This window comes from Rhinolophus ferrumequinum, chromosome 4 (assembly GCF_004115265.2).
Source record: "Rhinolophus ferrumequinum isolate MPI-CBG mRhiFer1 chromosome 4, mRhiFer1_v1.p, whole genome shotgun sequence".
Taxonomy (NCBI): Eukaryota; Metazoa; Chordata; class Mammalia; order Chiroptera; family Rhinolophidae; genus Rhinolophus; species Rhinolophus ferrumequinum.
The window spans coordinates 105,602,457-105,630,028 of record NC_046287.1 but is presented as its reverse complement, the minus strand read 5'-3'; positions in this window follow the sequence as shown (position 1 = coordinate 105,630,028).

Here is a 27,572-nt window from a genome sequence, read left to right as displayed (position 1 = left end):
AACAAATTTGGCAATTGGGTATAATAACCCTGTGCCAGTGCACAGACTGCCACTTTGAAAATAATTGGTTAAATAATCCAACAGGGGCTCTTATTTTTGCACCTTCTGCTGTTCTGATGTAGCAGAGTGTAGACACAGTTAGGCTTTCACTTGATTTAGCGTCGGGCCAGAAGCTGTATCATTTTATAAGCTAAGCCTTTTCAAAGTTGATGAGCAATTTCCAAAGAATAAAATTTGTAATACTAGGAGACTTGTATTTAATAAAAATACACACATGAACCTATCTCCACATTTCATTCATTCCATTTGAGATACACACCTCTGGCTCCTTCCTAAAATTGACCCATTCTTATAAAGATTTCAAGATATCAAAAAGAAATGGCTAGTTTAGTATTGGCTAACCCCTGTAACAAATAAACCGAATATCATGGTTTCTTAACATGATAACAGTTGTTCATTCACAGACATCCAGTGCAGATGTCCCAGTTTGAATGGCATTCTTAGGCAGTTTCCACCATAAAATGGCTCAGGCATGCAGGTGACTTCCATCTATGGTTCTGCCATCCCCTGACCTGAGCATCCTAAAGGGCTCAAGAGTCTTCCAATAGACCTTTGGCATCTGGCCATCCACTGAGCAAATAGAGAACAGCGAAGGTCATGGGAGAGGTCAGCCCTGGAAGTGACATACATGGTGATTGCCCACATTCATTGGCCATAACTCACTCACACTGTCCCGCGTAATTACACGTAGTTTGGCTGTGTGCTCAGGAAGAAAGGAAGATAATTTGGGGAGTACATAACGTAGGTTTTAGCACTAGTGGTTCAATATGGTTTAATTACAAATGAAAATATTGTCACTGCTACTTTTATAAATAGGTGCTGTTTCTCATCAGTTTCCTCTTTGTTCATCTACTCAGTGTTCTTTCTAAGACTTAATTAAGCTTAAGAAAAGAAAACGGTGAGTTTATTGGTGTTATGCTCATGAACTTGTAAAGCAAAGGAGAACGTCAAGGTGATTCCTAGAATATCATTAATTAGCAAAAAAATAATAATTATTTGATTCAAAAAGTTATTTGTGCGAGGACCAGCTCCATGATCAGATGTCCATTTGTTCCTAATATTGGAACTTTCTCGTGTAGGGTTAAACCTGTAATTTCTTTCTGGCTACTTTGCGCTGATTCAGATTTCTCTTAAATACGTTCACTTACTTTTAGACAATGAAAAACAATGTAAAATATAATTCAATAATATAAAGTCCTTATAATATTAAACACCTCCATAATAAACTGACAAGAATGATTAGACATTATTTTAGTGGCTATACTCATCTAAATCTGCATTTAAGAAAGATGTCCTACTCCTGGTAACTGCTTCTGAGATGAAAATGTCTCTGTGTAAGAAACCCTAAAGAATTACCCCTTTTTATGTACCACGTAAAATCATATGGTTCTTTACTTTTTCTGTCTGACTTATTTCGCTTAGCATTATAATCTCAAGATCCATCCATTTTGTCACAAATGATACTATTTAATTTTTTCTTACTGCCGAATAGTATCCCATTGTGTATATATACCACAACTTCTTTATCCATTCATCTATCGAAGCACAAAAACTGAAAACAACAAAAGAACAAGACAAACAAATGAAGGAACAAAAACTCATAGACATAGACAATAGTTTAGGGGTTACCAGAAGGTAAGGGGGGCTCTCGAAGAGGGTTAACGAGGTCTAATATAAGGTGATGGAAAGAGAACTGACTCTGGGTAGTGAACACACAATGTGAGATATAGATAATGTATTACAGAATTGTATACCTGAAATATATGTAACTTTACTAACAATTGTCACTCCAATAAACTTAATTTTTAAAAAAAAAAAGAATTACCCTTTTTAAACCTTGTTTCTTTCTTTTTTTTTTTTTGAGAACTGCTGAACCGTGGAACTTATGCAAGTATAAGTGAAAATGTGACTATTATTACATTTCATTCATTTTTATTAAATCACTCATATCTGAGAACTACCAAATTTATGAAAATAAACCAGCAACAATAGTAAAACATTATTGTTTGTCATTCTGTAAAAATTCTGATTCTATCAGAAGTAGATTAAACATTTTCAATTATTTCATTAAGAAAAATAGGAAATGATAGATAACTTTTCAAAAACAACTTAAATAGAATTATAGCATGAAGGGTGAATGCTAAGGTAAACTGGGGATGTCGGCTTATTCTGATGTGTCAATATACGTTCATTCTTGGCAAAAAGATGTACCAGTCTGGTGAGTAATGTTTATAATAGGAGAGGTTCTATATGGGAAAAGGGGATATATAGAAAATTTCTGTATCTTCCTCTCAATTTTGTTGTAAACATAAAACTTCTCTAGAAAAATAGAGTCTTTAATTTAAAAAAAATAACTATATACAAATGGGAAAAGTGCCAAGAATACTTACCATAGACTCACAAAATAATAAAACAATTTAAGAATTTATTTGAGATTTTTATCTTTGTGAATGAAAAGATATTATTTAGATACTGACTAAATCTCAATTATTTAGAAGAACTTTTAATGGCACCTGAAAAAGATTAGATTTCCTTAAACATTAGAGTTTAAAAATAGAGCATTTGTTTTAAATTAATAAGATATAAAAATCAAACTGCTTTTGATAAAATTTTTGATGCAACAAACAAAAGTGGAAGACCAGACTGCTTCACTGGTGAATTCTACCAAACATTCAAAGAATTATTCACCAATCCTTCTCAAACTCTTCCAAAAAATTGAAGAGGAGGGAACTCTTCCAAACTCATTTTATGAGGCCAGCATTACTCTAATACAAAAACCAGACAAGGACACCACAAGAAAAGAAAATTACAGGTCAAGATCGCTGGTTAACATGGATAAAAATCCTCAACAAGTATTAGCAAATTGAATACAACAATACATTAAAAGGATTGTACACTGTGATCTAGTGGGACTTTTTTTCCAGGGATGCAAGGAGGACTTAACATCTGTGAATCAGTAATGTGATACACCACATTAACAAAATGAAAGCAAGTATCATACAATCATCTCAAAAAGCAAAATTCAACATCAATTTATGATAAAAACTCTCAACAAAGCAGGTATAGAGGGATCATATCTCAACATAATAAAGGCCATAGATGACAAACCGACAGTTAACATCATAGTCAATGGGGAAAGACACAAAGCTTTTCCTCTGAGATCAGAAATGAGACAAGGATGTCCTCTCTCACTATATTTATTCAACATAGTACTGGAAGACTTGGCCAGAGCAGTTAGGAAAGAGAAAGAAATAAAAGGCATCCAAATTGGGAAGGATGAAGTAAAACTATCATGTTACTATTTGTAGATGATACGATATTAGATATAAAAAATCCTAATGACTCCATCAAAAATTGTTAGAACTAATAAACAATTTCAGTAAAGTTTCCAGGTGCAAAGTCAACCATAAAAACTGTTTAGTTCCTGTACACTAATAATAAACAATCACAAAGAGAAATTAAGAAACAATTCCATTTACAATTGCATCAAAGAGAATAAAATGCCTAGGAGTAAATTTGACCAAAAAAGTGAAAGACCTGTATATTGAAAACTACAAGACATTAATGAAAGAAATTGAGGAAGACACACATAAATGAAAAGATAGTCTATGCTCATGGATCGGAAGAATCAACGTTGGTAAAATATCCAACTACCCAAAGCAACTTACAGATTCAGTCAATCCCTATTAAAAACTCCAATGGCAGTTTTCACAGAAATATAACAAATAATACTAAAATTTGTATGGAACCACAAAAGACCCCAAATAGCCAAAGAAATCTTGAGAAAGAAGAACAAGGCTGAAGACATGTTCCCTGATCTTAAGCTATATTTCAAAGCTATAGTCATTAAAACAGCATGATACTGGCATAGAAACAGACACATAGATCTATGGAACAGAATAAAGAGCTCAGAAATAAACCCATCTATCACAATTTTTTAATATATATGTATATACATATATATTACATATATATACATATATTACATATATACATATATATACATATATACATATATATACATATATATGTATATACATATATGCCATATAAATATATATGTATATGTCATATAAAAGAATGAAATCCTGCCATTTGCAACAGAGAAAGACAAATACCTTATAATCTCTCCTATATAAAATCTAAAATAAGTAAATAAATAAATAAACTCATGTACAGAGAACAGATTTGTAGTTGCCAAAGGCAAGGGGTAGGGAATGAGAGAAATAAATAAAGGGGGTCAAAATATAAAATTACATATATATGTATAGATATATATGATAAATTGAATTGAATTTTTATAATCAGTTATTAAAACTGAAAAAAAAAACCTCTACAGAAGTCGAGAAAAAGTACAAAAACAGCAGCAACTTGTTTAAAAAAAAAGTAACACGAGATCAACTGACTCATTTTAGAATAGGCTGTAAGAGCACATTTGTGGGTGTGCTTGATGCGTGGATGGACTTCTGGTGTACACTATAATAAGAAAACAATGGCATCTATGACTCCCTTGTACGACAATTCCCAAGTTTATGTGCTGAGCACTTTCCTTCAGATTACCATCTCCTAAATGAATGAGCCTCGTAAGTCATGCGAGATTTCAGATACCACACACAATGCATGTCTCACCTTCTGGAAATGACAAACTTGTGACCTAATAAAATGACTCAGATAAGACTCACCCACAGGATACCCTTCAGATTGCTAATTTTCATCCAAATCAGTGAATTAAAAAAAAAAATGCTTACTGCAAAGCACTACTGTGGGTATCTAGGGTTATTGAGACACAGTCCCTCTGCTTGAGAAGGACTTCATTCCGGTCCACACAGTAAATGCACAAGGAAGTCACTCACAGTGCCAGATAGCGAGTAAGAAGTGAACTCAAGGGAAAGAGTGAGACTGATCGCCAAGGGAGCTCCAGGCACAAGAAATGTAAGTTCAGACAAAAGACGGTGACGGAAGGCCCACGACCTGTGTGAGGATTGTAAGCGCCACAGCAGAGAAAATGCTCGTGTCTGGAGCAGTCTGGAGGATTATGAAAAATGTAAGCATCCCCCACCTTCCTACTGTAATGAAACAAGCCTGTTGAACTAGGTTGGTGTTTAGAATTACTACTTTTTTCACTGTGTACCAAAAAGGTACTTTTTTCCCCTGCAGCTATCACTCCTATCATTGCAAAGAGGTGTTAGAAATTTTTGTCTTGCAAAGTGCTTCCTGCAGTATCTATTTTGGTCCTCAGCCCAAATAATTACAACTGCTTCTGACCATACCCAAAGCCTGCTCCCAAGTCTCATAATTAGAGAAAAATACAAAAGCATTGCTTCCTGTTATGGAAAGCTCTGACATCCAGCAAATCCTGGTCCCAAAAAAGGGGCAAAGATCACACATAGATCAGTCACATAAAAGGACTGAGAGTGGGAGTACCATCCCCACGATTACCAGATATCCTAGTTCGTGTTGGCAGCCACTGACCATTAAATCCTTATGGGGAAAAATGCTCTCGTTTACAGTACAGGTTGCTGTGGAAAAACACATCTGGATTTAAAACCCAAAGGTGTTAAAAAGCTTTGTCAAGCGAGGGAGCATAGAGACAGCTGGCCCCAGTGGTGCCAGGCTGCTCTGATGAGATGCCCAGGAAGCTTTGCGTGGAGAGTGTTAAAAAGGTGGTTTCTCTGATCTTCAGAATGTTTCTATCTGGCCGCAAAAGGTGCTCCTGCTCTGGGTGGAAAATACACAGAGGATGCAGACCAGCTCTGATGCCAACCGGCTGTCCCAAGCTCCCCACTCCTCAAGAACTTTCCTGAAGTCAGCAGAAAGAAGCATTTTCTGACCTAGAACCTGCCTTGTCCTTCCCAGAACTGTCATTTAGGATACACGTGGGGTGATGAAGGCCCCAGTTTTGTGTGGTCCTGGTATGATGGTTTGCACGGAGCCAGCACTGTTTCACAATACAGGCATAACTTCTTCCCAGAGTCCTTGAAAGTCACTCACTGCAGTTCAGCATGCTGGCTTCATCACCTCCCCATAAATGAAACCAAAGGAACAGAGCAGACCAGAAGCATTGCACTCCCTGCCTTGGACCCCAGTGTCCTCCAAGACGCTAAGGGACCTGAGGAACAGTAGAACTTTGGAAGTCAGAATTAATATAAAATGCAAATTAGGGACCCTTTCCTACCCTTGGATGTCTCTGCATTAGTGACATTTGCATTATCTGACAAAGAGAGCTCATGGTCACATAGCTTCAAGCATAGCTCTCACCTTCCGTGGTGGTTTCTCTTTGACATGCGGACCCACTCCTCTCATCTCTCTTTGTTCTTCAGTTTTGTTTTGTTTTGTTTTTTAACTCTTTCTCCCATTATTTCTTATAAAGAGATCTACACTTCATCTGATTATAGAACAATTACTGCTATTTGAACATTTGAATTAATACGACTGACATGAAAAACTGTGATTGGAATAACACAGGGCCTGAGGGATCTGTCTGTAGCAGAAACACTGCATTCTCATTTATGTTGGTGGACTTTAGTCATTGTGTGATGCAGGTGTGTTTCCACTGGATGCATGTTTCGCACATTTTTGTGAATGTACATGAGAATCAACATGGAGTTGAGTAATGCTGTGGAGATCCATTGGGCGGAGGTTAACCAGAGCACGCTAGTGTTTGGGTATCAGCTGTGATAATTGGGGTGAGCTTGGATCTTTACATGGGCCTTTGTCCACACTGCCGTATTTCAAGGCCCCGCCGGTGATTCTACTTCTAACTAGGAGGGATCGCGGTTTATGTCCAAGTCAGACAGTAACCAGATAAGAAGTTTCTATTCTTTTATTAGTAGGATTTATTTTGTACAGATGATTCTCAACCTTAACTAATATATGATATAGGTAGATAATTTGTTTTATTTAGACACTTGCAACGTTGGTTATACACACATACACACTACACATAAACACAGGTATTATGCAATAAGAGAGTAACAGGCAGTTTCTGAGAAACCAAGTTACAGAGATATGAAATTACACACCAGTCTACAAACTTGTAAAGAAAATGTGAAGAAAAACATTTGGTATGGTTCCAAGAGGAAGACTTGAAAAGGGGTGTTTCCCCCTTCAACATAGGAGAGACAGACAGACAGACAGACAGACAGAGATCGAGAACTTCCTTAAGTTATAATTAGTAAAAATAATTTAAGATAAAATTTCATTTAACTTATTAAAAGAATAGCATGGATTTATTCCTTTCTTATTCAATAGATATTTACTAAGTGTTTACAATGGGCCAGGTACTAGTGTCTAGATATAAAATTAGTGTCTTCTTAATATCCAGAGCTCATACTGATTCTATAAAAATAAATTTTATAATAATACATTGTTTGAAAAATATGGCAAATATTACTTTGAATCTTATTAGGAAATACTGTAAAAAGTATTCCTCTAACAGCCATAAAACAGCAACCTCCTTTCCTCTAACATACAGTGTTTCCCTGAAAATAAGACCAGGTCTTATGCTAATTTTTGCTCCAAAAGACTCATTAGGGCTTAAATTCAGGGGATATCATCCTGAAAAATCATGCTAGGGCTTATTTTCCGGTTAGGTCTTATTTTCGGAGAAACATGGTATATATAATCTAAGCTTGACAGGATGTGTTGCCAAAATGACTCTAACAATAAGACAGTGTTTATCATTATTTTACATTTTAAAAAATTTGTTTTTCTTTATACTAAAGAATTCAGGCCACTGATAAGATCCACTGTTTTCCCAGGCTGAACTGAAATGGTAAAATCTAGAAGATCCTAGGTAAGTGCAGGATATGCTCTAACACCAAGGCCCCATGTGATTTTAGTAACATGTTCAGTCAGGGCAAATATTGGATGAAGTATTCAAATTTAACAAATGTTTACCTTCAGGCTACAGTCAAATAATCTTCTCAGCTCCACTGAGGAAAATGTTTACAAACCTTTTGCATCATCTTTTTAAACATTTCCCACTTTTCAAATAAATGATAAAATATGTCTATTAAAAGTTTATTTAGAATATTTAAAGCAGTGATTTTCAACCTTAGTTGCAGAAGAAACCAGCAGCAGTCCCACCAGAGATATTCTGATGACTGGGCCCTGGGGAAATCCTGGCCAGTGAGACAATGATTTATGCAGCCACGGTTGAGAACATTTACATAAGAAAGGAACTTAACTGCAAATGCAAATTTACCTCTTCCTCAGGCCAACTGAAGCCTTGGATTAAAACCAAACTCTCTTCTCTCTAGAATTTTGTAAATTCTCTGTGCAACTTTTATCCTAAGAATTATGTGGTGTACATTTTATTTCAGGCAAAATTGGTGATGTGATCATCCTGAATCAGATTTTAAGAGTTGTTAATCTACTTTATCTCATTCATCTTAGTTATTTGATACCTAGGGTCTCCAGAATCAGATTATAAAACCTGATACTTTAGGCAAATACTGTTTTCCTCTAACTTACTCCAGACATTACAGAAAAAAGAGGTCTTAATTGAATTCTCTTTAAAACCTATTCTATCTGGATGCAAATTATCATTTTAATTTATTTTTTCTAGCACTTCCAGCTTTGGGTTGAGCTATTTCTACCTAAAAATTCTCTGCACATAGGAGAGACTGCCTATGCTTCAGTGGGCCATTTCTTCGTTTAAACCCAATAATTGATTTGCTTAAATAGTTTTTAAATATTATTATACCAAAAAGAAGAAGTTCTTACTGAATAGTATTTTCCTACAGAGGTTTAAGAATATCGGAAAGAGGCTAAAATTTTCCTACACACATCTTGCAGCTAGGAGGTGACTGACTGTACCATCACCAGCGGCTCCCTGGCTCAGAGTTTCAGGGGCACCCTGACTCAGGCTCAGCAGCACGCGCCTGCACGCATCAATTGATGGGTCTGCTGTGTCACCTGCACTCCTCTCACCTGCGCAGGAAATGAGCCCCAGTAGTTTCTCCAGGTAAGTTCTCAATAGGGACCGAGACAAAGGGCTGCTGAACTCTTTCCTGCAGGCTGTTGGTGGATCACGCCCATTTGTTCCCTCTACCCCTCTACCCTTTCTGACTACACTTCTAGCCCAGATATTTTGGAAAAAAATCTCATGAAGTTTGACCTTAAATACAAGGTAATGCAAAAAACAGCTGTTACTCTCCTGGACTGAAATACGTACCTTCTTCCTAAAAGGAGTTTCACTTGTCAGTAGATTAGGAAAGAGTTTTCAAATTTTTGACCAAACATCATAATAAAATACATTTTATATCGCAGCTATAGGAAGGGCCCAATTCCTCAAACATATAAATGTAAGTGAAGAAAAGTTTTATGGTACAATAGTAACCCTTAAGATTTAGTCAGTTTTGCTGTAATAATGCTGTGTAACAAACAACCCCAAGTTTTAGTGGCTTATACTCACAATCACTTTTTTTCTGAAACATGATTGTGTGTGTCAATGGTGACTTGCTTGACTAGACAGTGACATCTGGGCTGGAATCCTGGTTGACAGGTACAATCGGGTTTGCTTCCCTGGTCTTCCATTCTTGGACCAAGTTTTCTCCTGTGAAACCATGCAGGTGCCTGTGCATGAGTGCTGACACATGATGCTCTTAAAACCTCTGCTCAGAGCTGCATGCTGCCACATCTGTCTACATTCTATCAGCCATAACAAATGGTGTGGCCAAGCCCAAAGCCAGAGAGGCCAAATCATGGCCAGAGTGGGAAGGGAAGGAAGAATTCTGAAAATATAATATTCTACCACAGTTTACTACCTGTGGTTTATATTGTTCTCTAGTTTAATATCCTTTTTCATTTAAAAAAAAATGAATACTCACAACCTTCCAAGCTTATTTCACAATCTACAAGTGGGTCACCACCCACATTTTACACTGTACTCAAGCATATCTGAAATCAATCAAAACCCAATCAAAGCATCTCTGAAACACCAATCAAAGCCAAAAAATAGAAACATGTGGTCATGAAATCCCTGTCTGGAAAGTTCTAGAAAGTTCTGGAAAGACCTGGATCTGCCCCCAACTAATTATGAACTAATTATGCCCCCACTAATTATGTGAATAAATTATTTTACATCTAAAGATTTCAGGTTGATTTAAAACAAATCGTTCCTATATTTTTCAGATAAATGTGTTCTCAATTTTTATGTATTGAAATAAGTATTTTTATGCATATTATTACTTAACAAATATACAGAAGCTTGTGTCTAACTAAGCATGGCAATATTTATTGCCAAAATCAAGATTTTAAATGATAGAAGAAATTAGGACTCATAAGTTCTTTGTGTTGTAAATTACTTTTCCAATTTCCCATATGATGTGGAGAGTGTGTGGTGGGGCCCACATACTTGATAAAGAGAAGCTAGTGGTGTTACTGCTTTTCAATTAATTACATCATCTCAAGCTCATGGTAACTTTTTGGACAATCCATCTCTGTTAAATACCATTCAAAAGTACAAAGTTCCTCCCTCTCAATTTCATAAATTTACTGTGTAACATTTTATTAATTTTATGGTTAGTAGGTACATTGAAAATTTTAATATATTTTTTCTAATTTTGCTAAATTTTTGAAGTGGCAGGATAAAAAATTTTTAACAAATTTATTTAAATAACAAAAGATCACCCATTGTAAGTATACAGTTTAATGATTTTTACTAAATTTATACAGTTGTACCATCATCACAATAGTTCACTTTTAGAATTCTTCCATCACTACAATAGATTTCCTCGTGTAGGTTTGCAGTCAGTTTCTGTTCCCATCCCCAGCACCAAACAACCTAGGATCTATCTCCATAGACCTAACCTTGGTCAACTATCTCCATAAATTTGCCTTTTCTAAAATTTCTTGTGACTGTAACCATCCAATGTGTTGAAATTTTGTCTGGTTTCTTTCATTTAGCATAATATTTCTGATAATTTTCTGTATTGTTGCATGGACCAACAGTTCACTTCTCTTTGTTGCTTAGTGGTATTCCATTGTGTGAAAATATCATAGTTTGTTTCCATGCAAGAGGGGATGATGATTTGGATTGTCTTCAGTTTTGAGCTCTTATGAAAAATGATGCTATGAACTTTTGCATACAAGAAAGTGTGTGGACACATGTTTTCATTTCTATTGGATGTATGCTTGGAATAAAATTTCTGGATGATACGTAAATGACGTTTGTTTTAAAAACTGCCAAACTCTTTTCCAAAATTACTATATCGATACACTTGCACTCATTGCAAACACTTGTTATTGTCATATTTTTGGATTATAGAAATAACTATTGGGTATGTAATGGTATGAAATTTAGGTTTTAATTTGCATGTCACTAATGACTAGTGATGCTGAGCATCTTTTCTTATTTTCATCACTGTTTATACCTAATTCTTATCATATATCTTTTTTGATGAAATGTCTATTCAAATCTTGTGCTGATTTTTTAATTGGAAAAAATGAGTTGCAGAAGCTTTTTATTAATGGGTTGCAGCAGCTTTATATACATATAAATTATACATATATATATATAAAGCTATATATATATATATATATAATCAATATAAGTCCTTTATAAGATATAATATTTGCAACTATTTTCTTGTCAGTGGCTTGTTTTTTGATCAGGTTAATTATGTCTTAATTATGTTATGTTAATTAAATACATAAATATATATCTTTTTTTTCAACCAATGCCATACTGTCTTGATAACAATGACGAGATAATATGTTTATAAATCAGGTAGTGTAAGTTACCCAACTTTTTCTTCTATTTAAAATTGTTTTGACTTTTCCAGGTCCTTTGCATTTCTACATAAATGTTAGGATCAGTTTTCCCTGCATATTTCAGACTTCCCAGCTTTTATAACCAAATGGATTTTATCTATCTACCTATCTATCTATCTATCATCTATCTATATGATTATATATTAGGTTGGTGCAAAAGTAATTACAGTTTAAAAGATTAAAAATAATTGCAACAACCACAATTACTTTTTCGCCAACCTAATATATGTGTATATGAGAGGGAGAGATAAATGATATATAGGGTACACACATAGATAGATAGATGATAGATGATAGATAGATAGATAGACAGATAGATGCATAGATGGATAGATGTATCTACTGGTCCTATTTTTCTAGAGAATGCTGATGCAAAGTTAACTGTGAAATACATGACCCTACTCTTTATTGCCTATTAATAAAAGGAAATCAAGGTGAAGTTTGCGGGCTGAGTATCAGAAAGTAAGTGTAAAGACAGCTGTAGGAATGGTGTGGCCTACTGTTGCCAATTGTCTCCCAGGTGGAGGGAATTGTCTCTGATGCAGCAGGCAGGCTTGGATCCACTCCAATGTAATAGAAGAACTAAGAAAAAAAGGGGGCTTAGGTTTTACCCCATTTCAGACAACAGTGATAGGGATTCATATCTACAATAGGTGTGAGAGAGGAAAATTCACTGCTGTGTGCAGAAACCAGGCAAAAAGAATTTTGGCTGGCTCGCTTGGGATGGGGTGCTTATTACTGGAGAAAGTCATGTGGGCCATCGTACAGCTCAGTCCCTCCTTCCATCTATCATGCCCAGCTTGGGTCCACGAGGAGATGAGAGCATCCCAGAGTCCTACTGCTATGCAGGGCTTTGGCACTAAGGCAGACAAACTGCTGCAGGAACCATAAAGGCCTTCCCAGGACTCAGGCTCTTCCTGTCCTAGAGTGGATTTACGATCTTGTTGAAGGTAACCCACCAGAGAATGAGACACTGACCCCAAAAATGCTAGACAAAATCTTGTGGTTAGCCCCACCAACTTGGAAAACTCTCCTGGCCTTACGTTTAAACTGGGTGAGGTAAGCACTAAGAGATGTTATCTTGATCACCGGGTGTCAGATGCCTCAGATGAAGACCCGCTCCTTACATGTCAGCACGAGTCAGCGCAGACCTCACAGCTGCCCTGAATGCTTCAAGGCGTAGAAGGAAGCAGACCACGTCTGGAGCCTCACTCCCCACTTACACTTGGACTTCCCTTCTTCTCTCTCAACCCCACCCAGTTTATGAAGGTCATTTTCTATTGATGGAATGTGGCTGGATCTTTTTTATTATATGCTATCTTTTGAAAGTTATATTTTGTCTCTCTTATTTTTATATATCTGGGAGTAGAAGGAATGATTTGGAAGTCTGTATATTTGCCTATACACTTTTAAAATTCCATTGCTGTATTAGAAATCAACACAAAAGGGAATAAGCACAGACCGCCTCTTTTGAAGGACTCAGCATGGTTCTATTTATTTCATATCTCATGTCCTCACAACCTGACTTTTGCCAAGATGTCCCAAGTTCCAGACCAGCACCTGTCCTTGCATGATTCTGGTTGGTCTGCACTTCTACTATTTCTTAAAGTTTCATCTCATTCTTCCCTTTCTCTACATGTGTCTTCTGACCCCCAAGGTTGAAGGGAATGTTCTCATCACACTTTTTCAAAAGTATTTACCACACTATGTACTATAAACTTTTCGTATCTATGTCCTGAACAAAACATTAAGTTTCCTCAAGTCTTATCCAGCTTAGTTCTCCAGTGCCTCGCATGGTTTCAAGAATATAATCAAAAGAAATGTGTTTGAATAATTAAGAAATGAAGTTAATTATTTAAGAAAATGCAGCCTCAGATGTAGAGGTTAGAGTCCTGACTCCATCGTTATTCACTTTATGAGGTTGTGCTAATAAATTACCATTATGGGGACCCAGGTTTGGTTTCCTAATCTACAAAACGAGGAGGGCGCACTGCCAGGTGTAAAACTATACATAGAACTTTGACACACTAGTGTGTCACCTCATGATATGTAACACCAAGATGCTTTAGAACACAGGTAATCGCATTTGAATGCACCTGTCATAGTTTTAAGTGATATTGTCAAAGTACAGTGTTTTAAAAATGAAAACCATGACACATAGGAATAACGTAAGGACATGTCAAAAATTATTTGACTCATTAATGAAAGAACCAACCACCAGTATGCTAAAGCTGGTTCAGTGGAAAATCAAGGAAATTAAATATATATAGTCACTGAAAGGAAAGTGCTCTGAAATTATGTTGCTAAATTAGATACAGTTTGATACATGAGATTTTCAAATCACATCAAAGTATTGCTATGGAACAAACTTGTAATTTTTCATAATATCTAGGGGTTATTGCAACTGTTATGCTTTAACACAGATGGCTGGTGTGTTTAGCAGTGTATATATCATATTAAATCTTGGTTTAAAACTGGTCAACCCTGAGCCCCAATTCAAATATTTTGCTTAAGTGATACAAATGCCCTGATATTGGAAGGACTTTGCAACTTACTAAGTTCTAAGTACTTACTATAGGATGTTTCTCATGACCACTTCGGTTTATACAGCGGCCAGCTGTATAAATATATATATATATATATATATATATATATATATATATAAAATGGCTTAAAAAATCCATTATTAAAAAATACTAAATTCTGGGTTCTTGGTATATATTTTTGGAAAGATTCTCGCAGAAGTAGGACTTCAGCTCTGACCTCTAATTTCCTCAGCTACTCTATGTTTAGGAAACGTCAACAGATAATTATTATACTGCAATGTCATCACTTTTTTGTTGCTGTTCATTTCCTTTTTATTGTTAGGTAGGAAACAACGGTCCAGAAACAGAACAGGAGCATTTGGGGCACTTCAGCTCTCTCTTTGGAGGCCTCAATCAGACATATATTTATCATTGTCATTGTTAATTTTTAGGGCTCTCTCAGCATTGTGCTTATGTCCTGCAGTTTGTCCATCAGCATCTTGTTTGATGTTGAAATTCTCTGCTTCCTGGAAGCTGACAGGTGGCCTGTTTTGTTAAACGCCACTTTGGTTCTGAAAACTCTGTTTTAAGTTTCTTTCATTTTTTTAGTTAAAATGTATTGGGTTGCCAATAGTTAATAAAATTACATAGGTTTCAAGTGTACAATTCTATAATACGTCATCTATAAATTGCATTATGTGTTCATCACCCAGAGTCAGTTCTCCTTCCATCACCATATATTTGATCCCCTTTACCCTCATCTCCCACCCTCCTCCCCCCTTACCCTCTGGTAACCACTAAACTATTGTCTGTGTCTATGAGTTTTTGTTTCTTTATTTGTTTGTCTTATTCCTTTGTTGTCTTCAGTTTTATTTCCCACATATGAGTGAAGTCATATGGTTCTCGACTTTTTCTGTCTGACTTATTTTACTTAGCATAATAATTTCAAGATCCATCTATGTTGTTGCAAATGGCACTATTTCATCTTTTCTTATGGCAGAATAGTATTTCATTCTGTATATATATATACATATATATATATATATATATATATATATATATATGTATATATATATATATATATATATACGTATATATATATATATATATACCACAACTTCTTTATTTAATCATCTACTGAAAGACACTTTTGTTGTTTCCATGTCGTGGCCATCGTAAATAATGCTGCAATGAACATTGGAGTACATATATCTTTATGGATGCATGTTTTCAGATTTTTTGGGTAGATACCCAGGAGGAGGATTGCTGGATCGTATGGTAATTCTATCCTTAATTTCTTGAGGACATTCCATACTGTTTTCCATAGGGACTGTACCAATTTACATTCCCACGAACAGTGTATAAGGGTTCCTTTTTCTCCACAGACTCTCTTAACACTTGTTATTTGTCTTGTTGATGACAGCCATTTTAACAGGTGTGACATGATATCTCATTGTGGTTTTCATTTGCATTTCCCTAATACCTAGTGAAATGGAGCATTTTTTCATATATTGTTTGTTGTTTATATGTCTTCTTGGGAGAAGTTTCTGTTCATGTCCTCTGCCCATTTTCTTTTCTTTTTTATTTCTGTGGTATTTCATTTTTTTTTTCTGGTATTTTTCTTTTAATTTATTGGGGTGACAATTGTTAGTAAAATTACATAGATTTCAGGTGTACTATTCTGTATTACATCATCTATAAATCCCATTGTGTGTTCACCACCCAGAGTCAGTTCTCCTTCCATCACCATATATTTGATCCCCCTTACTCTCATCTCCCACCCCACACCCCCCTTACCATCTGGTAACAACTAAACTATTGTCTGTGTCTATGAGTTTTTGTTTCTCATTTGTTTGTCTTGTTCTTTTGTTGTTTTTGGTTTATATATCACATATCAGTGAAATCATATAGTTCTCTGCTTTTTCTGTCTGATTTATTTCACTTAGCATTATATTCTCAAGATCCATCCATGTTGTCACAAATGGTCCTATTTCATCTTTTCTTACCGCCGAATAGTATTCCATTGTGTATATATACCACAACTTCTTTATCCATTCATCTATCGAAGGACATTTTGGTTGTTTCCATGTCTTGGCCACCGTAAACAAAGCATTGGAGCACACCTGTCTTTATGGATAAATGTTTTCAGATTTTTTGGGTAGATACCCAGGAGAGGGATTGCTGGGTCATATGGTAATTCTATTGGTAATTTTTTGAGGAACCTCCCCACTGCCTTCCATAACGGCTGCACAAGTCTGCATTCCCACCAACAGTGTATGAGGGTTCCTTTTTCTCCACAGCCTCTCCAACACTTGTTACTATTTGTCTTGTTGATGATAGCCATTCTGACTGGGGTGAGGTGATATCTCATTGTGGTTTTTATTTGCATTTCTCTGATGGTTAGTGATGTTGAGCATTTTTGCATATGTCTATTTGCCATTTGTATGTCCTCTTTGGAGAAATGTCTCTTCGGGTCCTCTGCCCATTTTTCAATTGGCTTGTTTGTTTTTTTGCTGTTGAGTTGCATGAGTTCCTTGTATATTTTGGATATTAGCCCCTTATCGGAGGCACTGTTTGCAAAAATCTTCTCTCATTCAGTTGGTTGCCTCTTTATTTTGTCGTTGGTTTCTTTTGCTGTGCAGAAGCTTTTAGGTTTCATATAGTCCCATTCGTTTATTTTAGCTTTTACATCCATTGCCTTTGGAGTCAAATTCATAAAATGCTCTTTGAATCCAAGGTCCATAAGTTTAATACCTACGTTTTCTTCTATGCAGTTTATTGTGTCAGGTCTTATGCTTAAGTCTTTGATCCATTTTGAATTAATTTTAGTACATGGTAACAGATAGCAGTCCAGTTTCATTCTTTTGCATGTGGCTTTCCAATTCTCTCAGCATCATTTATGGAAGAGGCTGCCTTTCCTCCATTGTATGTTGTTAGCTTCTTTATCAAAAATTATCTGTCCATATTTATGTGGTTTTATTTCTGGGTTCTCAATTCTATTCCATTGGTCTATGTGTCTATTTTTCTGCCAATACCATGCTGTTTTGATTATTGTAGCCCTGTAGTACAAGGTAAAGTCAGGGAGTGTGATACCTCCAGTATTGTTCTTTTTTTCTTAAGATTGCTTTGGCTATTCAGGGTCTTTGGTGGTTCAAAACAAATCTGATGATTATTTGTTCCATTTCTTTAAAAAATGCCATTGGGATTTTGATGGGGATTGCATTAAATCTGCATATTGCTTTGGGTAATATGGCCATTTTAACTATGTTGATTCTTCCAATCCATGAGCACGGAATGTCTTTCCATTTCTTTGTGTCTTCTTCAATTTCTTTCAAAAATGCCTTATAGTTTTCAGCATATAGGTCCTTCACATCCTTGGTTAAGTTTATTCCTAGGTATTTTATTCTTTTTGCTGCAATTGAAAAAGGAATTGTTATTTGTATTTTTTTCTCTGAGATTTCATTGTTAGTATATAGGAATGCAATGGACTTTTGTAGGTTGATTTTGTAGCCAGCAACTTTACTGTATTCGTTGATTGTTTCTAATAGCTTTTTGGTGGAGTCTTTAGGGTTTTCTATATATAGCATCATGTCATCTGCAAAGAGTGATAATTTAACTTCTTCATTCCCAATGTGGATGCCTTTTATTTCTTTCTCTTGCCTGAGTGCTCTGGCAAGGACTTCCAACACTATGTTGAAAAGCAGAGGTGATAGGGGACAGCCCTGTCGTGTTCCTGAACGTAGAGCAAAGGGCTTCAGTTTTTCTCTATTAATTATGAGATTAGCTGAGGGCTTGTCATATATGGCCTTTATTATGGTAAGGTATGTTCCTTCTATACCTATTTTATTGAGTGTTTTAATCATAAATGAATGTTGTATCTTGTCAAATGCTTTTTCTGCATCAATTGATATAATCATATGATTTTTGTCCTTTATTTTGTGTATGGGATATATCACATTGATGGATTTGCAGATATTGAACCATCCTTGTGTCCCGGTGATGAACCCCACTTGGTCGTGATGAATAATCTTTTTAATGCATTGTTGTATTCGATTTGCTGGAATTTTGTTTAGGATTTTTACATCTGTATTCATCAGAAATATTGGTGTGTAGTTATCTTTTTTTATGATGTCCTTACCAGCTTTTGGTATGAGGGTAATGTTGGCCTCATAAAATGAGTCAGGGAGTACTGTCTCTTCTTCAATTTTTTGGAAGAGTTTGAGCAGGATTGGTATTAGATCCTCTTTGAACGTTTTGTAGAATTCACTAGTGAAGCCATCTGGTCCCGGACTTCTGCTTTTGTGAAGGTTTTGGATGACTGATTCAATTTCATTACTGGTGATTGGTCTGTTTAGATTTTCCAGTTCTTCATGGTTCAGCCTTGGAAGGCTATTTGTTTCTAAGAACTTGGCCATTTCTTGTAGGTTATTGAATTTGGTGGCATATACTCCTTAATAGTATTCTTGGATGATCCTTTGTATTTCTGTGGTGTCTGTGATAACTTCTCCTTTTTCATTTCTGATTTTGTTAATTAGTGTCTACTCTCTTTTTATCTTAGTGAGTCTAGCCAAAGGTTTGTCAATTTCGCTAATCTTTTCAAAGAACCAGCTCTTTGTCCCATTAATTTTTTCTATTGTCTTTTTGTTCTCTATTTCATTTAGTTCTACTCTGATTTTTGTTATTTCCTTTCTTCTGCTGACCTTGGGTTTCACTTGTTCTTCTTTTTCTAGTTCTTTAAGGTGTAACATGAGGTTATTTGTTTGGGATTTTTCTTGTTTCTTGAGATAGGCCTGTAATGATATAAATTTCCCTCTTAAAACTGCTTTCACTGCATCCCAAAAATTTTGGTAGGATGTATTTTCATTGTAATTTGTTTCTATGTATCTTTTGATCTCTCCTCTAATTTCTTCTTTGAACCAGTCGTTCTTTATAAGTATGTTGTTTAATCTCCATGTATTTGTGTTTTTTCCTGCTTTCTTTTTGCAGTTGATATCCAATTTCAAAGCGTTGTGATCAGAGAATATGCTTGGTCTGATTTCAATCTTCTTAAATTTGCTGAGGCTGATTTTATGTCCCAATATATGGTCTATCCTTGTGAATGTTCCATGTACACTAGAGAAAAATGTATAGTCTGATGTTCTAAGATGAAGTGCTCTATAAATGTCAATTATGTCCATTTCATCTAATGTGTCATTTAGGGCTGCTATTTCGTTATTTATTTTCCATTTGGATGATCTATCCATAGCTGTCAATGATGTATTTAAGTCCCCTAGTATAATTATGTTTTGGTCAATTTCTCCTTTTACTTCTGTTAGTAGTTGCTTTGTATATTTCGATGCTCCCTGATTGGGGGCATAAATATTGATGACTGTTATGTCTTCTTGTTGTATCATTTCCTTTATCATTATGAAATGTTCATCTTTGTCTCTTGTTACCTTTTTTATTCTGAAGTCTGTTTCATCTGATATCAGTATGTCTACACCTGATTTTCTCTGGATTCCATTTATTTGGGGATTCCATCTATTTCTATCCTTTCACTTTGAGTCTATATTTGTACTTCTAGCTGAGATGCATCTCTTGGAAGCAGCATGGTTGGGTTTGTTTTTTTTAATCCAATCTGCTACTCTGTGCCTTTTTATTGGTGCATTCAATCCGTTTACATTTAGGGTGATTATTGATATATGAGGATTTCCTATCATTCTATCTTTTGTTGCCTGGTGGCTCAGTGTCTCCATTGTTTCTTTGCCTTTTTGTTGCTATTACAGTATGGTGGTATTCTAAGATTTTTTTCCTTCTATTTCTTCTGTTTTTTTTTTTTATGTTGTATATCTCAGTTCAGGATTTTTCTGAGTGGTTACCATTAAGTTTATGTAAAAGAAAGTTTTATATATGCAGTAGTCCTTTTTCTTCAGCGTGCTTCTTATCTCCATTCCCCTTTGCAGATTCAGACTTTTACTCTTTCCCTTTTATGTTTTTGTTGTCACAAGTTTTCCCTACTTATGTTATCAGTTGATTTCTGAGTTGCAGCAGCAAGTTGTCTTTTTCTTCTCTTTTTCCTTTTTTTAAATGTTTTTATTCCTTTTTTACCCTTTACGTTATATTTAAGTGTATAGTGCCCTATTTTGTGTAGGGGTTGCCATTTCCTACTTCTGTCTGTCTGTTTGTAATATTGCTCATGGTTTTGTATTCTTTTGATTTATGTTTGTTTGTTTGTTTGTTTCAAGTTGAATAGCCTCCTTCAGTATTTCCTGTAATACAGGTCATGTGTTACAAAATTTCCTCAGCTTCTGTATGTCTGGAAAGGTTTTATTCCTCCTTTATATCTAAAGGATATCTTTTCTGGATATATTTTTCTTGGCTCATAATTTCTCTCTTTCAATAGTTTGAATATTTGATTCTGTTCCCTCCTGGCTTGTAGAGTTTCTACTGAAAAATCTGATGATGCAACATCATCACTTCCTTAAAGTTTATGGCCCTGGTTCTGGCCAACATGCTAAAAGCTGTTACTGTGGTAAATTGATATTTTTATTTTTGAATGGGGAATAATTGTCTTAAAGGAAACTTAGTTAAAACTTGTAGTGAATCAATAATGTTGAAAATATATAGATGAAAAATAGTCACGTGTTTATTTTTCAGGAGGTAACATTTCTATGACAGGTAGAGACATCCACTATATTTGCATATTAAGATATAAATGTCAAACATGAGTAGTCTTCATAAATTCAAAGGCATGAAAGAAAATAAAAATTGTTTAAGGAGAATACAAAAGTAGCAAATGTCCCAGAAGCGAATGCTGGGGACTACTTAATTTAATAGGTGATCAGAAGAACCAAACCTGGAGGCTGGGAAAGAATTAAGTCAAGGATTCAGTTTCAGAAACCGTGTTAAGATTTTTAGGATGGGCTGTCCAATATGGTAAAAAGGTTCAGATGCATCTGACAGAGGAGAACTGACTGGAAACCACTGGACACCTTTGATAAAGCACCGAAAGAAACAAAGGTTGAGGTTAAGGTGTAAACAAAAATGAATAGTGGTACAGTGAATATATGGTTTCAAGACACATAGTGGCCTATTGAAAAAAGACACAGAGTATGCATGAGGGAAAGGAGAAAGTAAACAAGAGAAAGGCTCAATTGTTTAGTTTTTATTTGTTTCTCAGAACAGGAACTTTGTTCACCGATGTAGAAGACAATGAAGAGAAAGAAAACAAACATCCAAGAAACGAGGCATCCCTGGGTCTTCCCTGACTGAAATCACAGAGGACAGAGTTCCAATAGAAATGAGTAGGGGTGTGGCTTCATTCTGAGAAGATCATAAATAGGTAAGTGCAAATAGAGACATGTATAAAGTGTAAATTAAAAGGATGAGAATCGAAAGCATTTTCACCTTATGACCTCAGTTTTCTTGCTCAAGTTGAAGACAAGATAATCTCTGCAGAGTGGACAAATAAGGGTATGATGAGATTAGGAACTTTAGGAAGTTTTAAATTGTGGTACAGTTAGTTTTAATTATACCACATGTGAAATAATGTACCCCTATATGGACATCTCCTAGGGATAATATTCAGTCGTGAATTTTAAAAGGGTTTCACACTGCTTCATGAAAAAAACAAAAGAAATATATATTGCAGGTCTATCTCACAAATATTATATGGAGGGATCACAATAACCTATATTAGAGAATTTTCATGTACAGGAGAGAAAAATTTTTCTGAAAGTTTTACTAACATTATGAGGGACAAAGTTTAATTCACATAAATCACATTTTACTATAACATTCACCTTTCAAGAAAAAAATAGTGTTGGAAAGATATTTCAAGTATTATTCATTTAATATCTGTTAAAACAATAAAGGTAGAAAATTTGTCACCAACTGGCTTCCGATTTTGGTCGGAAGAAGTCTAGTAGACAGCTTGATTCGCAGGTGACCGTTTACTAAGCACCAGATAAAATAGGGGGAAATAAGGCTGACTTGCTCTTTAATGAAGGTATCAGAAAAAAAGCCTTCTCCTCTGCATTAAGGAGTTTGAGTGGGCAGATGCTACTGACTAAGGAGCCGGGAATCCAGAGTGACCCCCCTCCTCGCGTTCCCATCTTGGCTTCCCCTGGCGGGCGCTTGTGTGGGAGTCTAAGGCAACAGTGATGGTATTCACAGCCCGTGGCACATGAGTCTGCATCACTGTGGCAGTTCTAACCTCCACGGGGTGAAAAGGATGTGGGAAAAGCTAAAAAATATTCAAGCAGGATTTTTTAAATGACATAGAAATCAGAATATTAGAGGCATAAACTGATAATATGGAAATGAGTAGTAGCATGTTGGTAGGGGAGCGAGTTCTAAAAATGTTCTCAGGCCTCTGTGGCCTCAAATGGTGAGCAAATGGCACAAGAAAAAGTGAAGAATGTCCAACACAGCTGGCCTTGGACGGGTAACCTTTTAGCCTGGGGCAGTAGCAGATGGCGTGTCTGCCTGTTGTTGCTAGTATTGTTTTTATTGTTTTCATGCATTAATAATTAAAGGCTGGCAGCATCCTTGGAGTTGCTCTGAATTTAGAACAGAGCTGCTTGCATCCCTTGGGCTTATCACCTAAATAAGACAAGGACTTTTAAAACATCAAGGGAGAGGAGATAAATCAAAGTTTATGGCCTATTTTGATTGCATTTTTCTTCATGTTTCCTTCTATTCCTCTGGCCGGTGGCCTTCAGTTTATGGGGTAAGCCATCATAAGCTAAATAACCTACTGAAGAAAGTGTTTTCATGAAACAATTGGAAAGATGAGAGCAGGTTACTTTGGTGGAACAGGAGGAAAAGAGCAAGTTCAGAGCAAAATGGAAGAATATTCACAAAGCAAGAATAGAGGACTGAGCATTGAGTCCAGCCCGATCACAAGGGAGCACAGTCAGGACCTCCCAGAATGCCCAAGTAATGACCCTCCACATGGGGAGAAGAAGGTGGTTCTGAGTGCGATGTCAAAACAAACAGAAGGTGTTTTTATTAATGTGACTAACATTGCCATTGAACTAAAACAGTATTTGCAGTGTTCTGGAGAGACAGCCTCAGATGTGGGGTTATCAGGACAAGGCAGGGATGATGCCAAAAGGGCTAAGGGTGAGATGGGGTGTTACACCCCAAGGTGGGTGGGCCTTGGCATAACCATCCCTTAATCTAGCCGGTGAAGTCCCATTGAGACCCAAATCACCCTTCCTTCACAATCCCATATGGAATTACAGACTGATGAGGGCTGTTCCCTCGGACCTGACTGGCTCAGACTGAGCAGTTAGCCTTGGTTAGGCTGCTTGCCTGCTTGCCATCCTAGAACTTGAGCCTGCAAACAAAGCACTATCACTTCAAAAGAGTAAACATACTGAGCTCATATATGTTAGCCAATTGTCCTAAATATGCTAAATATGTGTTACCTTAACAGTTCTGTCTAAATACCCTATCAGCTAGGTAATATTCTCTCCATTTATAGGTAAGGTAGATTGGGTCCAAGAAAACTGGCAAGTTTTGTAGACCAGTAGAGTCTAGACTTTTTTTTTCAAGAGTCAACAGAGTTATTGAAAGCTGTGTGGAATGTTAGAGAAGAGTCTGAGAACCAAACGACCCACTGGAAGAACACACAGGAGGGCACACAGGTGGCATTTGCAGGAATGATTTCAATTGTGTTATTGAGCAGAGCTATTTCTTTTTTCTTTTTTTCAGTTTCAGGTGTACAAAACAATGTAATAGTTAGACATTTATCATTTATACCCCTCACAAAGTGATAACCCCATTCCCCCAACCTACTACCCCTCTGACAACGCATATAGCCGTTACATTTTCACTATCTCGATTCCTAATGTTCTTGTTTGTCTGACATTTGTTCTTGTTTGTCTGACATTTCATTTAGCATAATGTTTTCAAGGTTTATCTATATTGCAGCATGTGTCAGAATTTTCTTCCCTTCTATGGCTGGCTGTTCTGTTGTATGTATCTGCCACGTTCCGTTTACCCATTTATCTATGGATGGGTGTTATTGAACAGCTTGGGTTGCTCCATCTGTTGGCTGTTGTGAACAATGCTGCATTGAGCACTGGCGTACAAGTACCTGTTCCAGTCCATGTTTCACTTCCCGTGAGCACACACTTAGGAGTGGAATTGCTGGCTTGTTTGACATCTAGGCAGCTGGGAATGAAAAGTGGAAATCTTGCACGGAGATTCTAGCCTCATGAGATGGGGGAAACTATGGACAGAAGGGGCCCAAATACAAAACTCTAGTGAATCCATAAGACAGGAAAGAGAACTCAGATGAAGAGAAACAACTGATTCCAGACAGTATGTCAAGAAGGACATGGTTAACTGTGTGGAATGTGAGAGAAGAGTCTGAGAACCAAGCGACCCACTGGAAGAACACACAGGAGGGCACTGGTGGCATTTGCAGGAATGATTTCAATTGTGTTATCGTGCAGAGCTATTTCTTTCTTTCTTTCTTTTTATTAGTTTCAGGTGTACAAAACAGTGTAATAGTTAGACATTTATCATTTATATCCCTCACAAAATGATAACCCCCTCCCCCATCCACTACCCCTCTGACATCGCACACAGCCATTACATTTCCACTGTCTCTATTCCTAATGCTGTACTCCGCTTCTTGTGAATATACATACATACATACATATATATAGATATATATATATATAATTGTAGTTGACATTCATTATTGTTCAGCTTCAGCTTCAGGTGTACAGTGCAGTGATCAGGCATCTACACCAGCCCTGAGGTGGTCTCCCTAATAAGACAAGTGTCCATCAGATACCCTCAAAAATCTTTACAACATTATTGATTACATTCCCCAAACTGTCTTTCGTATCCCCATGTCAATCTTGTGGTTACCAACTGTGCTTTCTAATCCCCTCACCTTCTCCCTCATCCCCACCCCGCCTCCCATCTAGCAACCCTCAGTTTTTCTCTGTATCTCTGAGACTGTTTCTGATTAGTCCGTTCGTTTATTCTTTTCTTTAGATATTCCTTTTTTCAATAGTGAAATAATTTTGAGTAGAAAGGACTAATATCTTTGAGAGTTTTCGCTGTTCATTGAAAAAGTGAAATGTGAGAATATTTGGGAGAAAAGTTGTACAAAGAGTAATTTCCTCTTTTATGTCCTTCTTTTTTATTTTGTTTTAGGGGGAAAGTTTTGTTTTAGAATGTAGAGAACCTTGACAAATTTTTGGTAAAAGTCATTTGAAAGGAAATGAATAAATTGGTTTAGTGCTGGGAGGGGAGTTACTGAAATGATGATTATCTGAAAAAGGGAAAAAATTGGGAATAACGCCCAAGAGGGAGCTAGCAGTCTGAGAAGCAGCACTTCTTGTGGAGAGGTAGGAGGACGGACGTGGGGTCAGCTCCTGGAGGTGGATGGGGGCTGACAAGGTGCTCCTGCAGGTATGAGCTGTAAATGCAGGAGGCTTGAGAACAGAACACTTCCAGCCTTGGAGGAGTCCCTGGGGACCCACGAAAACTAGACTGAAATATCACTGAGCAAGCCAGCCATAGCTGGACGCTGTGTCCCTATAGGACCCCTATCCACAATGAAGAGAGCTGTGGTTGTCACAGCCTGACCCAAGGCTTGATCTTGGCCACGTATGGGCAAATAATGAGACAACTAGCCCACTTAGAATAGAACCAAGGACAAAAATGACAAAGCTTCACCACTTTAAAACCTACTTATTCGAGCTTATTTTCTACCCCTGCCCAGCATGATGGTGTGCCTTGCCAAAGCACAGTCTGCATTTTCCTGAAAACGTCACATCCCTATGCTCCCTATTCCTTAGGGGTCTGCTTTCTCTCCTCCCCAACCAAGCTATACCTACCCACGGGACTTGGACTCCGATACTTTCCCAGCACAAACAGCCCTCCTTCTGCCTTAGTTCCTGACAAACAGAGTTTGCCTGCTTTGCCATTTCTCTCTGAAATCCATCTTGTACCCCCAGAAGCGCCGTCCGTCTTTTTCATAGTAGAGGCCCAGACTAGGAGAAAGTACTTCTGCAAATTAGGGCTCACACAATGACACAGATGTCCTGCAGGGTCCTGCTCACACTGCCGGTCCCCAGTAAACACCCTCATGTCAGACCTGAGCTGCCTAATTCCATGCTCCATAGTTTCCAAGAAGATTTGAAATCTCTTTTAATATTTTTTTAAAAAATTATTATCTATGATGCTTTGAGAACCTCTCAACTCTGTAGCTTCCCAATTGCCCTCCCCCAACCCAATGAAGACGTATCACTAACCTACAAACAGGAACAGGAGAAGCAGAACAGGGAAGGAAAGGAAGAAAAAGGAGGGAGGGAAGGAGAGAGGGAGGTAGAGAGACAGAGAGATAGAGAAAGACAGAGAGACAAAGAGCGACAGGGGGGAGAGAGAGAGAGAGAAAGAAGAAGAAAGAAGAAGAAGAAGAAGGAGGAGGAGGAGGAGGAGGAGGAGGAGGAGGAGGAGGAGGAGGAGGAGGAGGAGGAGGAAAGAGAAAGAAGAGAAAAGGAAAAGGAAAGAAAAGAAAAGAAAGAAAAAAAAAAAAAAAAGAAGCCATCAGCTCACTCAGCCATTAGCTCACTTGGGGAAAATACCAGTGGTTTGAGGAGCAACCTGAGGCATCCCCAGAAACGTCAAATACTTGTGGAACTGAGACCAAAGTCAGGGGTAAATTGGTTACACCCACAACCTGTAGCACATATGAAAGCCTCACACACAGATGGAAAAGTGATCTGCCCTTTGCACAGCAGTGAGCTGCCCTACGCCAGCACACAGCTTGTTCCAAAGCTGATGTTTTTCTCTGGTCTTCCTGCCAAGAAAGTGGGGAAGCACAAGACAATGCCAGCTGAGGCTCCCAAGCCAGGCAGCAGCCAAGGGCACACATGGCTCCTGTCCTGTGGTACGCAGCTGGGAGGGGAGGGAAGTGGAACGGAGAGGAGGGGGGAGTGGCAGGCCACAGGCTGCCCACTCCAGACTGTCTTTACCAAGCCGGGGTCAATAACGTCAACCAACCTGCAGAGATCCCACGTAATCTCCAGCTAGTTTCCATGTTCTCTGGGTCTGGAACCATACTGGCCAGGGCAGTGGCACTGACCTCATGCTTAGTGTCCTGTTCAATGTGACCATGCGCCCATGTCAGACCTCCTAAGGGTCGGTACTTCGTCTCCCTTCACCTGAGTTCAGCATCTGTCTCAGTCCCACAAATGG